This window comes from Amblyomma americanum, chromosome 1 (assembly GCF_052857255.1).
Source record: "Amblyomma americanum isolate KBUSLIRL-KWMA chromosome 1, ASM5285725v1, whole genome shotgun sequence".
NCBI classification, from domain to species: Eukaryota; Metazoa; Arthropoda; class Arachnida; order Ixodida; family Ixodidae; genus Amblyomma; species Amblyomma americanum.
Window position 1 is genome coordinate 272,338,820 of NC_135497.1, and position 12,041 is coordinate 272,350,860.

General features: G+C 47.3%; 2 protein-coding genes across 6 annotated transcripts in view; one reads left to right on the plus strand and one right to left on the minus strand.

Annotated features, from left to right (window-relative positions):
• The window catches only part of LOC144115090 (uncharacterized), a 62,234-nt gene that overhangs the window by 40,415 nt on the left and 9,778 nt on the right, over positions 1–12,041 (plus strand). The window lies entirely within an intron of this gene.
• The window catches only part of LOC144115083 (uncharacterized), a 263,914-nt gene that overhangs the window by 26,277 nt on the left and 225,596 nt on the right, over positions 1–12,041 (minus strand). Inside the window, exon 5 of one of the 5 annotated variants that reach the window (XR_013311240.1) lies at positions 1,752–1,988. The exons of the other annotated variants lie outside the window; for them this stretch is intronic. The gene's annotated coding sequence lies outside the window, so the exon portion shown is untranslated. The remainder of the gene's footprint in view (positions 1–1,751; positions 1,989–12,041) is intronic. 5 annotated transcript variants of the gene reach the window in all.

Sequence of the window (12,041 nt, forward strand, 5' to 3'; positions counted from 1 at the left end):
CACATCCGCCGGCAGCAGGCAACGGATGCGGAACGCTACAACCAACCACATCGCCACGTCGAGTACCACCCCGAGGACTAAGTGTGGGTATGGACCCCGGTACGTCGCAACGGCCTGTCGGAGAAGCTCCTGAGCCGCTACTTTGGACCCTACACAGTGCTGCGCCGCATCACGGATTTGACGTATGAAATCCTTCCAGATGGCACTCTGCCCAGTTCGAGACGTCGACTGCAGCCTGTGGTTGTGCGCGTTCTGCGTTTGAAACCGTACTTTACGCAGTAACGGGAACCTCGTTCGCTCCAAGTGCGCCCACGTTTTTACTTTCCTTTTTTTTTTGGATGGGGAGGGGGAATAATGCCGCCAGGTGTCCCCGGGCGGCGCCTTGGGGACAAAGAAGTGAGACGCGCGTGCTCTTTGGCAGCTGGGACACTGCTTACGTGCCATTCATCTAGAGGCCATCATCATCATCATCATCATCACGGCTTGATTACTTGCGGCCTGTGCCTAGCCTTTTGATTCTGCAACCCGTTTGTGAAAGTATATTAGAGCAACGCGTTTCCTTCTAACGATTAGATCGAGCGACTCTTGAGTGTCGTTACTTATGTGTACAGATGTCTACAGATCAAGCAAGCCTCTCCACATACCCAATAATTCTGGACAAAAGCATCCTTGAACGGGAAACAGTTTATGAGCGCATTTCTTTCATATTTTGTAAGATTTCACTATAACAATCAATATATACGCAGATCTCCCGTCGGCAGGCTTGCATTTTATTGCTATTAACGTTTTTGTTGTCGTCAAAAGCGTTGCCTATTGGCTTTCCATGGCAGTCTTGACTGCTCGATGCGAGCGATGGAAGCACTATAAAAGAAAGATTTGGCTACATACCGGAAGGATGGAGTAATATGTTCAATATTGCTGTACCATTACCTTAAAGTTTTCTAATGTTCAAAATTTTGTCCAAAGATGCTGGACATGATATTTTGCTATAAGATAGGTGAGAAATAGCGTGTAGTAATCAATTGGGGCTCTGCTTTTTTCAGTTACTCCTCGTGGGCTGTAAATTACCACTGATATCAGTTACATTTTAGGAAAAGTAATTGCAATTGTAAATGGGTACTATTTTTTTTGTGTGAAATGTACAAGACTGCTCAAGGAACGACTCGGCAAACATCCCGGCATCCAGGTGGTCAGTTTAAGTGAGGGATTACGGGCGATTTTGTACCTCGTGTCCATGCACCTGTTGCTAAAGGCATCCCACATGAATATACCTTAGGCCAGCAGACCAAAGTGGTTAACGGCAAAATTCTCACGCTCTCAGAGTTGGGTCCAAATGGGACCAACAAGGAGCAGGCTACTTGATGCAAGTGGAAGGAACTGGTACCGTGAAAAATTTTTATGGCCAAATTTCTAGCTGGTTCCAGTTCCAGGCTCGTAACAACTGCCGCCAGCCAGTTCGGACCCTCTGGTAATCAGCGCGGAACAACTATAGCCTTTGCCAAGTGGTTTATACTGTGAAATCGCCAATTGGTCCGTGTCGGTTCTCGACCGGGATCAAGTGGTAAATTTCGTCGTAGACCGCCCAAAACAGCACCAGCTTGGATCGATTAGGACCAACTGACAGTTTCGCCCAAGACCACTTGGCTCCTGCTTGGCTCCTGATGGTCTCACTTAGTCATTTCTTATAACTCGAAGGAGCCTGCGCAGATGACGTAGATGAAATGGCGAAGTATAAGCCTCTGCAACTTCACCGGCGTTTGTCCGACGCCTGTTTTCTCAGGCTGGTCATCCCGTTCGCCACTGACGCCTTGCAAAGACAGACGCCTTCTATTGGAGCTTGAGGCGGCCAGTAGCATCCTGGTGGTCGCTGCATCCCTCAGTGAGGTCGATCGCTGTTGCCGAGGGAGCCGGTGCGACGACCCTTGCGACAGGGAACTCTTGCGTGAGGCACTCTTCCGCAGCGGCTCAGTCATGGCGGAGCTCTGCAACTGCAAACTTAGCTTTAGCGGTAGCAGCAGCAGAACATAGGAGCTAGGGACGTCATTTATGCACGGAATGTGCCCAGAACAGTCTCAAAGGGCAGATTACTGACTTTTATGGACGATCTTTTAAGGTGGAAGCCTTATTTGCCCCATTGAACCAAAACCCACCTGTGTGTGTGTGTGGGGGGGGGGGCTGCGTGCGCGCGCGCGTGTGTGTGCGTGTGTGCACGTTTGTGCGTGTGTATGCTTTGACTAGTAAAACCACAATTACAATTCGAAAATTTAAACTTTCGAGAATGTACAGGCGCGGACATAGGTAAACGGAGCACGCGATTTCGCTCTCAGTGCAAACACGTCTTCCCCATAAGGAATGGAGAAACATTGTTCGTCCATGAGAAAGCGCACTGGCGTCCCCTACCAGCATGCACGCACCATGGCTTACAATTTCTATTGGGCAACGCGCGAAAAATGTTGGAAGCTGCTAGCGTGCTCCGTTTAGTTTTGTCCACGCCTGCACATGACTTTGATATGTTAAGCATTTATTTTTGCAACTCTATCGCTCAGCAAGGCAAGAGGCAGTTTTCGAAGCTGTACTTCTTTGAATTGACGAATGCTGACAAAAGTGGAGAACATATCACACTAAGCGATCTTTTTTCCGTTACGCAGATTTCACAAACTTCTCATTTTGGGGGTGCTAACCCAACGCGGAACTAATATTAAGACACAATGTTCATTCATTTATAACCGTGATAGGTTTAGTTTCAGAATTTCGGAATACGTTTTCGTTCTATATTTTTGGTACAGTGTGGTCTCAATGGCTTAGAGATTATTTGGAATGTTTAATTAAAGATGAAAAATCCTGACTGAGAATTTAAATTCGCAAATGTGTGCGAGTAAGCACGTATGTGCGCTTACGTGCATGGCTGCGATGAAAAGGGGAAAACCCCGTCCGCATAGCAACTGCTTTGAAATGCAGCTGACATGCGTCAGTTTTAGGGAAGTCTCAGGGAAGGGGATAGAAGCGGGAAGAAAGCTTATAGGACAAAGAAAGGAAGAGATCGTGCATGGTGCACATCCTTCGCGTGTGCCATCTCCACCCATACGAGGCTAAATCATGCACAGCCCAGGGCGCGAGTCCGTCCAACACGCATCGGATGCGTTGAAACTCTCGAAACTTCTGCGGACGCACTTTCAGGTTGAATCAACAGCCACTAGATTTTAACCTGCTCTTTTAACTGCAACAACAAAAGTTTTAATCAAGTCGGCTCAGTGCATACGGAACGAAGCCATTACCATCTTCCCTATAGTTTTTTAGCGTTCCTTGAGGCAGAGTCCTCTCGATAGCTGCCATTTGTACGCTGTTATTTCATAGCGACTAGGGTGTCATCTTCTTTGTAAACTCAACACGCCCAATACAGGATCGGACACGCAAACGCCGTCCAAAGCTTTCAGGGATATTTTGCTCATAGCTGGGCCCAACACATTTAACGGAGAGGAGCAAGACACTAAAAAGAAGAAAAAAAAAACGACGGACAGAGACTCGCGCGCCGGGTTAGCTGCTTACCCTGTAAAGCTTCACTTTTAGCAAGACAGCCATGACAAGCGAGGAGAGCAACAAGCAACGGCGCGTACTGTTAGGCCAGCACGCGGCAAGCAAGCGCGCAGAGGGAGTTAGCCGGCGCATTTTTTCACTTTTAGTTGCTGATAAATAAAAAAAAACGACCGATGTCAGAAAAGATTCATTTGCGGAATTATATGTCGACGTCCTACCAAAATGGTTACCGGGACCGCTTTCTCACGGGTTTGGTGCGATTCGCGAAAACAGCGACAATGCAAAAATTAAGTCGTATATATTATTCACCTCCAGGTTCGCTACGACAAACCTTTGTGTCTCATGTGGGGAAGTTGAAACAATAGAACATTTTCTCTTCTATTGCCGGCGGTTCGAATTTCAGAGAGAGCAGTATTTGGAGGTCCCTCTTTCGAGATTATGACTCCCTCTGTGTTTTCCAATTATACTCTCGTTCGGTGCGAGCGCCAAGGGATTCTAGTTAAGTAGTATTTGCGGCTGCCTTCATGATTGCATCGTTGCAACTGGTCGGTTACCTCGTTACCTGTACATAAAATTCTGCCACATGTCCAAAAAGTGTTTCATTCTATTCCTGGTACTTAAAATTTCTTTAATTTTATTTGAATTTTCGAAAAAAAATTTCTAGATTCAGCCTTCTACTTCGCCGCCTCATGCCTTTTTTTTCCCCCCCCCGCAACCAAATACTTCCTTGGAATTCACCGCTGTATCTTGGCCAATCCCCCCGCGTGGGTACGTGCCATGTTTTACTGAGATAAAGAAGTGGAAGAAGAGGAAAGGGGGCGAGAATAGCCTTCGATGACTGAATGAATAAATTTATTCTACAATATAACAAAATGAAGACCTCCACAACACCTTATCAGGTCCGCTCCTACCGGGATATTGAATATTTCGATCGAGTGATTTGTTCAATACGCTCACGACATTGTGGAGCTTCTCGCACGAGTGAAAGCTCCGCCTCACCGCAAAAACATTAACACCCTTCATAATAACCTGAACTACATGGTCTCCGTCAACACCATAGCAACGGCGTCCAGGCGCTCCAATAAAATAAGCCGGGGTTACAAGAAACCTATTGCGAATCACACTTGTTTCTGGGCGTTATTTCATTATGCTATTCGCGGGTGCATGTAGCGCACGCGAGAGAGAGAGGTTTCGTTATTTCTTCTGTTATTTTTTCGTTATTTTTTGAAGGTTTCCTCCAACCTCCCAGGGAAATGGGATTACCCCTCCTCGCCCAGCATGTGGCGGACGTAGTCTGCCAGAAATGGCACTGGGCATGATTCGTTCCCTATAGCTATGGAACAAGCCAGCTCTCCAGGGCCTCTTGGGAAGTGTATCTTGGTTTAGATTTTAATGTGTTCTCTTTTGGTGGCCTGGATGTGCGGACACTTCTAAAGAGTGTACTTGTTGGGATGTGCATGGCAGAGTGGGCATGTTGGTCTTCCGGGCAGACCCCAAATGTAGTGTCTACAATCTTGCGTCATCAGTATGTGTGTCTGGGTACAGCGGACGATGCAACCCTCCTCATTGTTATGCTTGGGTGGGCAGGGGAATGACCTTCAGTTGTGACTTAGTTCTTTGAGTGTTTGCGTGCGCTCTTTGTGAAGTTGTCTCCTATGATGCCATTGGTCGTAGCCCTCTGGCCAGAGAGAGAGAGGTCCCGGAATTAAATCAGCGCGGGACAGCACGTGCAATCTTCGATTCCCTCCCAGGTCTCCGTGGCCGACGGACCCATTGCAGAGTGACAAGGGGAAAGACACTCTCCAAATTCGGAGCAGTAAAGGCAAAGATGATGGCGACGGACACGGCCCCGCGCACAGCAGCAAATGCGCGTAAGGCGTTCTGAGGCTGTAGATTATAGGAGTTATTGTATGTCTAGCTGTTTATTGCTTTGTTTTGTCACCAGGCACAGGAACATAATGAGACTTTAGAACGCAAGTTCGCTTGACAATCAGTCATGACAGTGCCGCATTTCCCTACGTACATTAAGGCGGTGTCGGAGGCCGCTCCCCTATCCGCCGGTGTGGAAAATGTGCACTCAATGCACATCCAGAGTAAACACCGAAAGTCACGACCACACGAAGAAAGAAGCACAGGTTTCCAGCTCCGGCACGCAAGGTAATCATGCGACGGAGCCCCCGCAGAGTCTACAGCCCTGTGACAGCTTCGGCATATGCCCGCCAGCGAAAGTTTCATGTTATCTCACCTTCGTGTTCCAATAAGAACGATTCTTCTTGTCGTCATTTGAACGGTACTTTGCAGCTTTACTTAGATTTTCGCCAGCCATCTACACAGCAAATCCTGTCACGGGTGTAGATAAACAAACCAGAGCGACAAGTTGTAAGTGATAAGATTGCGCATTGAGGATTGCGCATTGAAGCGCCCGTTCGTGCGTCGCCGCCCTTGGTGTAAACGAGCCAAACCATAAATAAATAAAACAAAAATTGCCGCGACTCTCTCTCTCTCTCTCTCTCTCTCTCTCTCTCTCTCTATATATATATATATATATATATATATATATATATATATATATATATATATATATATATATATATATATATATATATATATAGGAAATGAAGGGCCCGTTTGACAAATTTATGAAGGGAGCGAACAGTCACCGCTACCAGGTGCATAGGGGAACGTTAATTTTTTTTAATGTGTTATGCTTATCAGTGGGATAATAATACTTAGATTCATAAATCGCTTAAAGAAAATTACTTATAAAGCAGCAGAAAAAACAACCATGCCGCCGGTGGGGTCCGAACCCACGACCTCATTTCCTTTAACTTGTCTGCTATATATATCGCCGCAGCTGATCACGCCTCTTGTTGTTGTTGCCTTAGTGTCATGGCACATACAACACACACTCGCGCTGTGCCTTGCACATCGTCGTCGTCTTAACTAATACTATTATGGGACTAATATAAACATTATCGCGCGCTGTGCATTGCATATTGTCGTCTTCATCCACTAACGCTACTATAGAACTAATATTTTGCGAAAACTGACTGTTTTAAATTTTCGTCTTTTCCGCGTACAGTATCCGATTGGAATCACTCTATGGCGTTGTTTTAGTTTAGTAACACTTGTCACTTTTTTCTTATGCAAATTTCTCTCGATTGTGGCTGCATCTTTCTGAAATACTCTTATCGGTACATGCCTGTCCTGTTTGGACCCTGACAAGGGTCTGCAGTGTGTACGAAATAAGTAAAATAAATAAATATCGTCGCCAGACAAGCCGACTGGCCAGCAAAGCAAAAAAATGAGCCTACAGAGCCTGAGACACCGACAGGGCTGCGCTCAAATTTCGCATCAGTAATAGTCGTAACCGTCCTTAGAATTTTTTGTACCTTAACTCAGTTGGTGGCCGCAAACAAGCGCTTTGGTATTAAAACTAAACAATTATTTGTGGTTAGGCTAGTTAGTGGGAGTTGTTGGGAAGAGCAGCAGTTCTGTCAATGCTTCCACGCCCTACGCCTGTGTTATTAATATAGGAATGCAATCAACGTCTAAATTTTCTTTCACCTTGCCTGCATATGGCAGGTTCTCTCAGATCATGAATGGCAGTTTACCAACATATACAACAGCTGTATCTTACCGGTACACACCTACGGGGCAGAAACATGGAGGCTAATGAAAAGGGTTCAGCTTAAGCTAAGGACAACGCAGCGAGCCATGGAAAGAAAAATCATAGGTGTAACGTTAAGAGACCGGAAGCGGGCATAGTGGGTGAGGTAACAAACACGTGTTAATGACATCCTAGTCTAAATCAAGAGGAAGAAATGGGCTTGGGCAGGACACGTAATGCTAAGGCAAAATAGCAGATGTTCGTTCAGGGTAAAGGACTGGATTGCAAGAAAAGGCAAGCGTATAGCAGGGAGCGGCAGAAAGTTAGGTGGGCGGATGAGATTAAGAAGTTTGTGGGCATAGGGTGGATGCAGCTGGCACAGGAGGCCTTTGCCCTGCAGTGAGTGTAGTCAGGCTGATGATTTATTTATTTATTTATTTATTTATTTATTTATACTGCAGTCCCGATCCCGTGGTGGGAATACATTAAAAAGAAAGAATATATTTCAAGGAAGGGGGGATAAATGAAAACAAAGGCCCCTTTTTACAGTGGAATCAAGAAAACAAGGACAATAAAACATGTCATGGCAAAAACTTATTGAAAACCTTTGCATGACATTCAAACAAGTTCAAGGATGGCCGAACAACTTCATTGTTAGCAAGTAAATTCTGATCAGTGACAGTTCTTCGGAAAAATGACTAGTTAAAGGTGTAATTATTTGTGCGAAACGGGGTTAATGTCAGATTATGGTTCTGCCTTGTGGCATACTCAGATGAAAAAGAAATATCCTTTGCGAAATATACTTTGTAATGTCCGTTAATTACTTGAAAGAAAAATTTAAGACGCGACACACGATTTCTGTTAACTAGCGAAACTAAACCTGCTCTTATAAGTAATTCGCTTGCAGATGCTTTCTAGAAGCTGTTGTATATAAAGCGAACGGCTGTTTTTTTGCACACTTTCAATTTTATTCATATTTTTTGTGTGCACGGGTCCCAAATGATGGCAGCATAATCTAGTATTGGAAGTACGATGGACTTGTATGCAAGCAGATGAATGCTAAGAGTGAAAAGTTTAAGGGCCCTTCGCAGGAACAACAATTTCGTATTATCATTAGCTATACCAGGCATTATACATGTTTATTTCAGTTAAGATCATTCATAATCCATAGCCCTAAGTTCTTATATTGAGACACCTCCTTTCATATGTTTTGGTTGTAGGCGTACTGGGATTGTAAAGGTATTTTTTTTGCGAGTTAGTTTCATATACACAATTTTTTCAAAATTTACAGGCGTTTGCCAAGTGTCACATCACACCAAGGGATAACTTTGCCGAATGCCCTATTTAAAACTATTTAATGAGTAGCGCTTTTAACTTCAGAATAAAGAACCCATTTTTAAGCGACATGGTTGACGATGAAATAAGTGACCCCGTAGTCATGTGTAGAATTTGAGTTTGGGTGAAATTTTCAATTCCGCAAAGTGCCGAGTGAAGTAGGTGCTTTATTTTCCGTTAGCAATATAAATTTTGAGAACGGACAGGTTTGAGGAAAAAAGATGCATACGCAGTTTGACAAGTCCTCAAAACCCGCTTAGTGAATGTATTATCTGCAAAGCATTTTCTCCTCCGTATGTATTTTCTGCGTTATATTTGCGCACGCAGCCCGCCCCGTAACAGTGGCCCAGATGATAGCTCGTGCCTAAAAGCCACGCCGCTGCTCGAAGAAGAGGACGTGGACCCGCTACGCCTGCAGCCACCGATCGGTCCACCTGGCAAGATGCAGGACGAGGCGCCTAACTCTGGAGCCCCGGACGATGCGTGGGAGAGGCAGCTGGACTTTGAGAGGGCGTGCGGCGCGGATGGTCCCCAGAAGCGGTGCTGGCTCAGCAGCGACCTCACGGCGTGGAACCAGGTGATGCACGGCTTCGCGTTCGAACTCGTCGAGGCGAAGCCCGGCAGTCTTCGCCTGCAGTCGATACCGCGCGGCAAGGCGGAACGGGACTCCGCAGCCGCCGCCCGCGAAGCGTCCTCTTTACTCTCCTGGCTCCTCGGGCACCACCGCTGCGTCGAAGAGCTGGCCGTGACGTGCGCCGTCCACACTGGCGACATATCGGAAGAAGCGCCCTACTCTATCCGATTGCGGCCCCTTCCGGCGCGTGATGCCTGGCGCAGCATTCGCCGGCTGGAGATCGAAGAGCGCCCGTCTGCCGCCCTCGTGCTGAGGGACGTTGACGCCGTCATCGGTGTTGAAACGCTGAAAATCAACGCTCGCGCCATCAAACCCGAGTTCGCAGCCGAAATCGAGGCACTTCTGCGGCGTAACTCAAGTTCCATCAAAGCAGTCGATATCTCCGATATGAACCGACTGCCGCGAAGTGTCATCAAGGCCCTCGACTGCCTCAATAACTGCGAGTCGTTGGTGATTTCCTCGCTCATTGACTTCGTCCGAGGCCTGCCGGACATGAATTCGGTGGCGCAACTTGTTCAGACATCGAAGGTTCTCAAGGAGCTCAGTGTCGACCCGGTTATGGACGAGCAGATCTCTGTCACAGCTGAGGCCCTCAAAACCAATCCGGCACTGACAAAGCTCACTCTCTTTATACCGGACTCAACGATCCCGCCTAGAGCACTATTTCCCGCTCTTGAGATCAATACTACTTTGAAGGAACTGCGGCTCACAGGCTGCTGCTCCATGGACGCCTTAAGTGGACAAGCTTTGGCATCCGCATTGCGAAAGAACACGTGCCTTCGGGAGCTGTACATAGAGGACGTTGACATCGACGCCTCCAGCATGAAAGACTGGCCGGATGCACTGTCAGAAAACACAGCGCTGGAGTGCTTCCAGTTGTCAAGCGAACAAGTACCGATCAGCGGAATATCAGCGTTGTGTAAGCTCCTGCCCGCAAACAAGACATTAAAGAAGCTAGTTTTTGCCGGATTCCAGGCTGCCCAAGAAGAAAGGTATGGGTTTGGCGCTTCTGAGATTGATCCACTTACATGGCGTTTTCTACAGCGGTGTCATTCGAAACCATTCGGCATTTCGAGTCGATGTCTCGCTCAACAAAATCCTGTTTGGTGCGAAAATGTGAAAAAACAAACAGCTCTCACATTTAAATTATATTACAAGACATTAGTAGATATATTAAATTGCTATTACTAGATACCAGATGGTAGTAGATATATTAAATTGCTATTACTAGATACTAGATGGACCTTTGATAGAAGGGCCTTAGACAGATTTTCCGTTCAGACAAGCGAAGTTTACAGATTCCGGAAGATACTTTTTTGGGCTGCTATTCTTTCTACCGTGATGTTGACATCGTTTTCTCCTTGCCAGCAAAAATGTATGCTTGACTGTAGGGAGTAGCTGTTCGGCCAAGATAACCTGCAGTAAGCGGCACATAACATTTTTGTGTTTCATGCGCCGTAGAAAGTACCTTGGGGATCCTATTTAATTGTGATCGGATTAATGCTGGACAAACACAACTGTCTCAATGATAATTTCAGACAAGGTGCCACCTCTTCTCCCGTCGTTAGCTGTGTGCACTTGCCAGCGCATTGTAGACCCTGCGGCTGCCCTCTAACATAGAGTAAAACATATTTAGGAAGGAAGAAGTGACTGTAAACGGGGATATTTGAAGCGTTTGTCACTCTTTGTTCAATAGTTGACGTGCGGATGAACTTCCACGGTGCTGCTCGGCGAGGAATTGTAATTCCTTTTCTGACGAATTGCAGATTTTCATTATTTTTTTCAAATATATCATTCATCTACTTCTTCACACTTGCCTTACCTCATATCTATCTCATCTTTTCTCATCGCCCCCCCCCCCCCATTTTTCACGTTTTTCTTTTTTCACGTAGTGCGTGCGCATGAGCCCATCACTGTCAAGGTGACCTTCCATAAAACTGCGTTGCCATTGGCGCTTCGTGCCTGTAGGGAGAATTAAATTCAACGCAGGTGTTAGGTATATTTGCAAGAGATCAAATTTGCTGATACCACGCCGGTAAATTTGACAAGGGCGGTAAGCAGGCACCGAGCCAGGTTGTTCAACAGCAAGCGGCCACAAATCGCGCTCTGTTCCAGGTTGGCTCTGGCAGAGCAGCTGCGCTGTGACGGGTGCTACGGCCGCGTGCAGCTGCCCTGGACCGAGGCCGACCTACCGGGCCTGTTGTCAGCCCTAGCCACTCCTTCGGTGTGTCCTGGGGAGCTGCACCTTCCGGACATCTGTCAGCTCTCGGAGGATGGCCTCAAGCTCCTCTGCGACGCCCTGACGCCCAGCAAACGCGTCCGCACCCTAAGTGCAATGGTGCTGCGGGAGCCTTTGAAAAGAGGAACCGCCCTCTGCCAAATGCTGAGAGCCAATCGATCCATCAGCTGCCTACGGCTCAGCATGGCGGACGACGGGGCGGGCGTCTTCGTCCGAGATGTCTTCCATGCGCTGGCCGTCAATACTGGCATAACCGAGATTGACATCCACCTGGATAAAATTGACAGACTGGACACGGCGACCGCATTTTCCTACATGCTGTCTCGCAACACCACAGCCACAAATATTTCGCTGTGGTTCTCGACCACTTTTCCCAGGCAGTTTATTAGGGATATATCGCGCGGAATGACGCTGAACCAGCTCGTCGTGGACTTGAAATTCGTCACGGAGAAGCTCTGCTGCGACCCCTCTAGCCTCGTCGTTTTCGAGGCGCTGCGGAGGAACCGGGCCGCCCTGAACCGCGCCGTCGACTTCGTCCTGCGGCGCCCAGCTGACCGACGGTGTGCCGAAAGCTTCGAGCTCTTCGCGGGACGGTCGTGCTTGCTCGCCCGCCTGGTGGAGGTCACCGGCAAGACGGAGCCAGAAGTTTCGCTGGACCTGAGCGCGGCTGAGCACTTCTTGCAAGACCA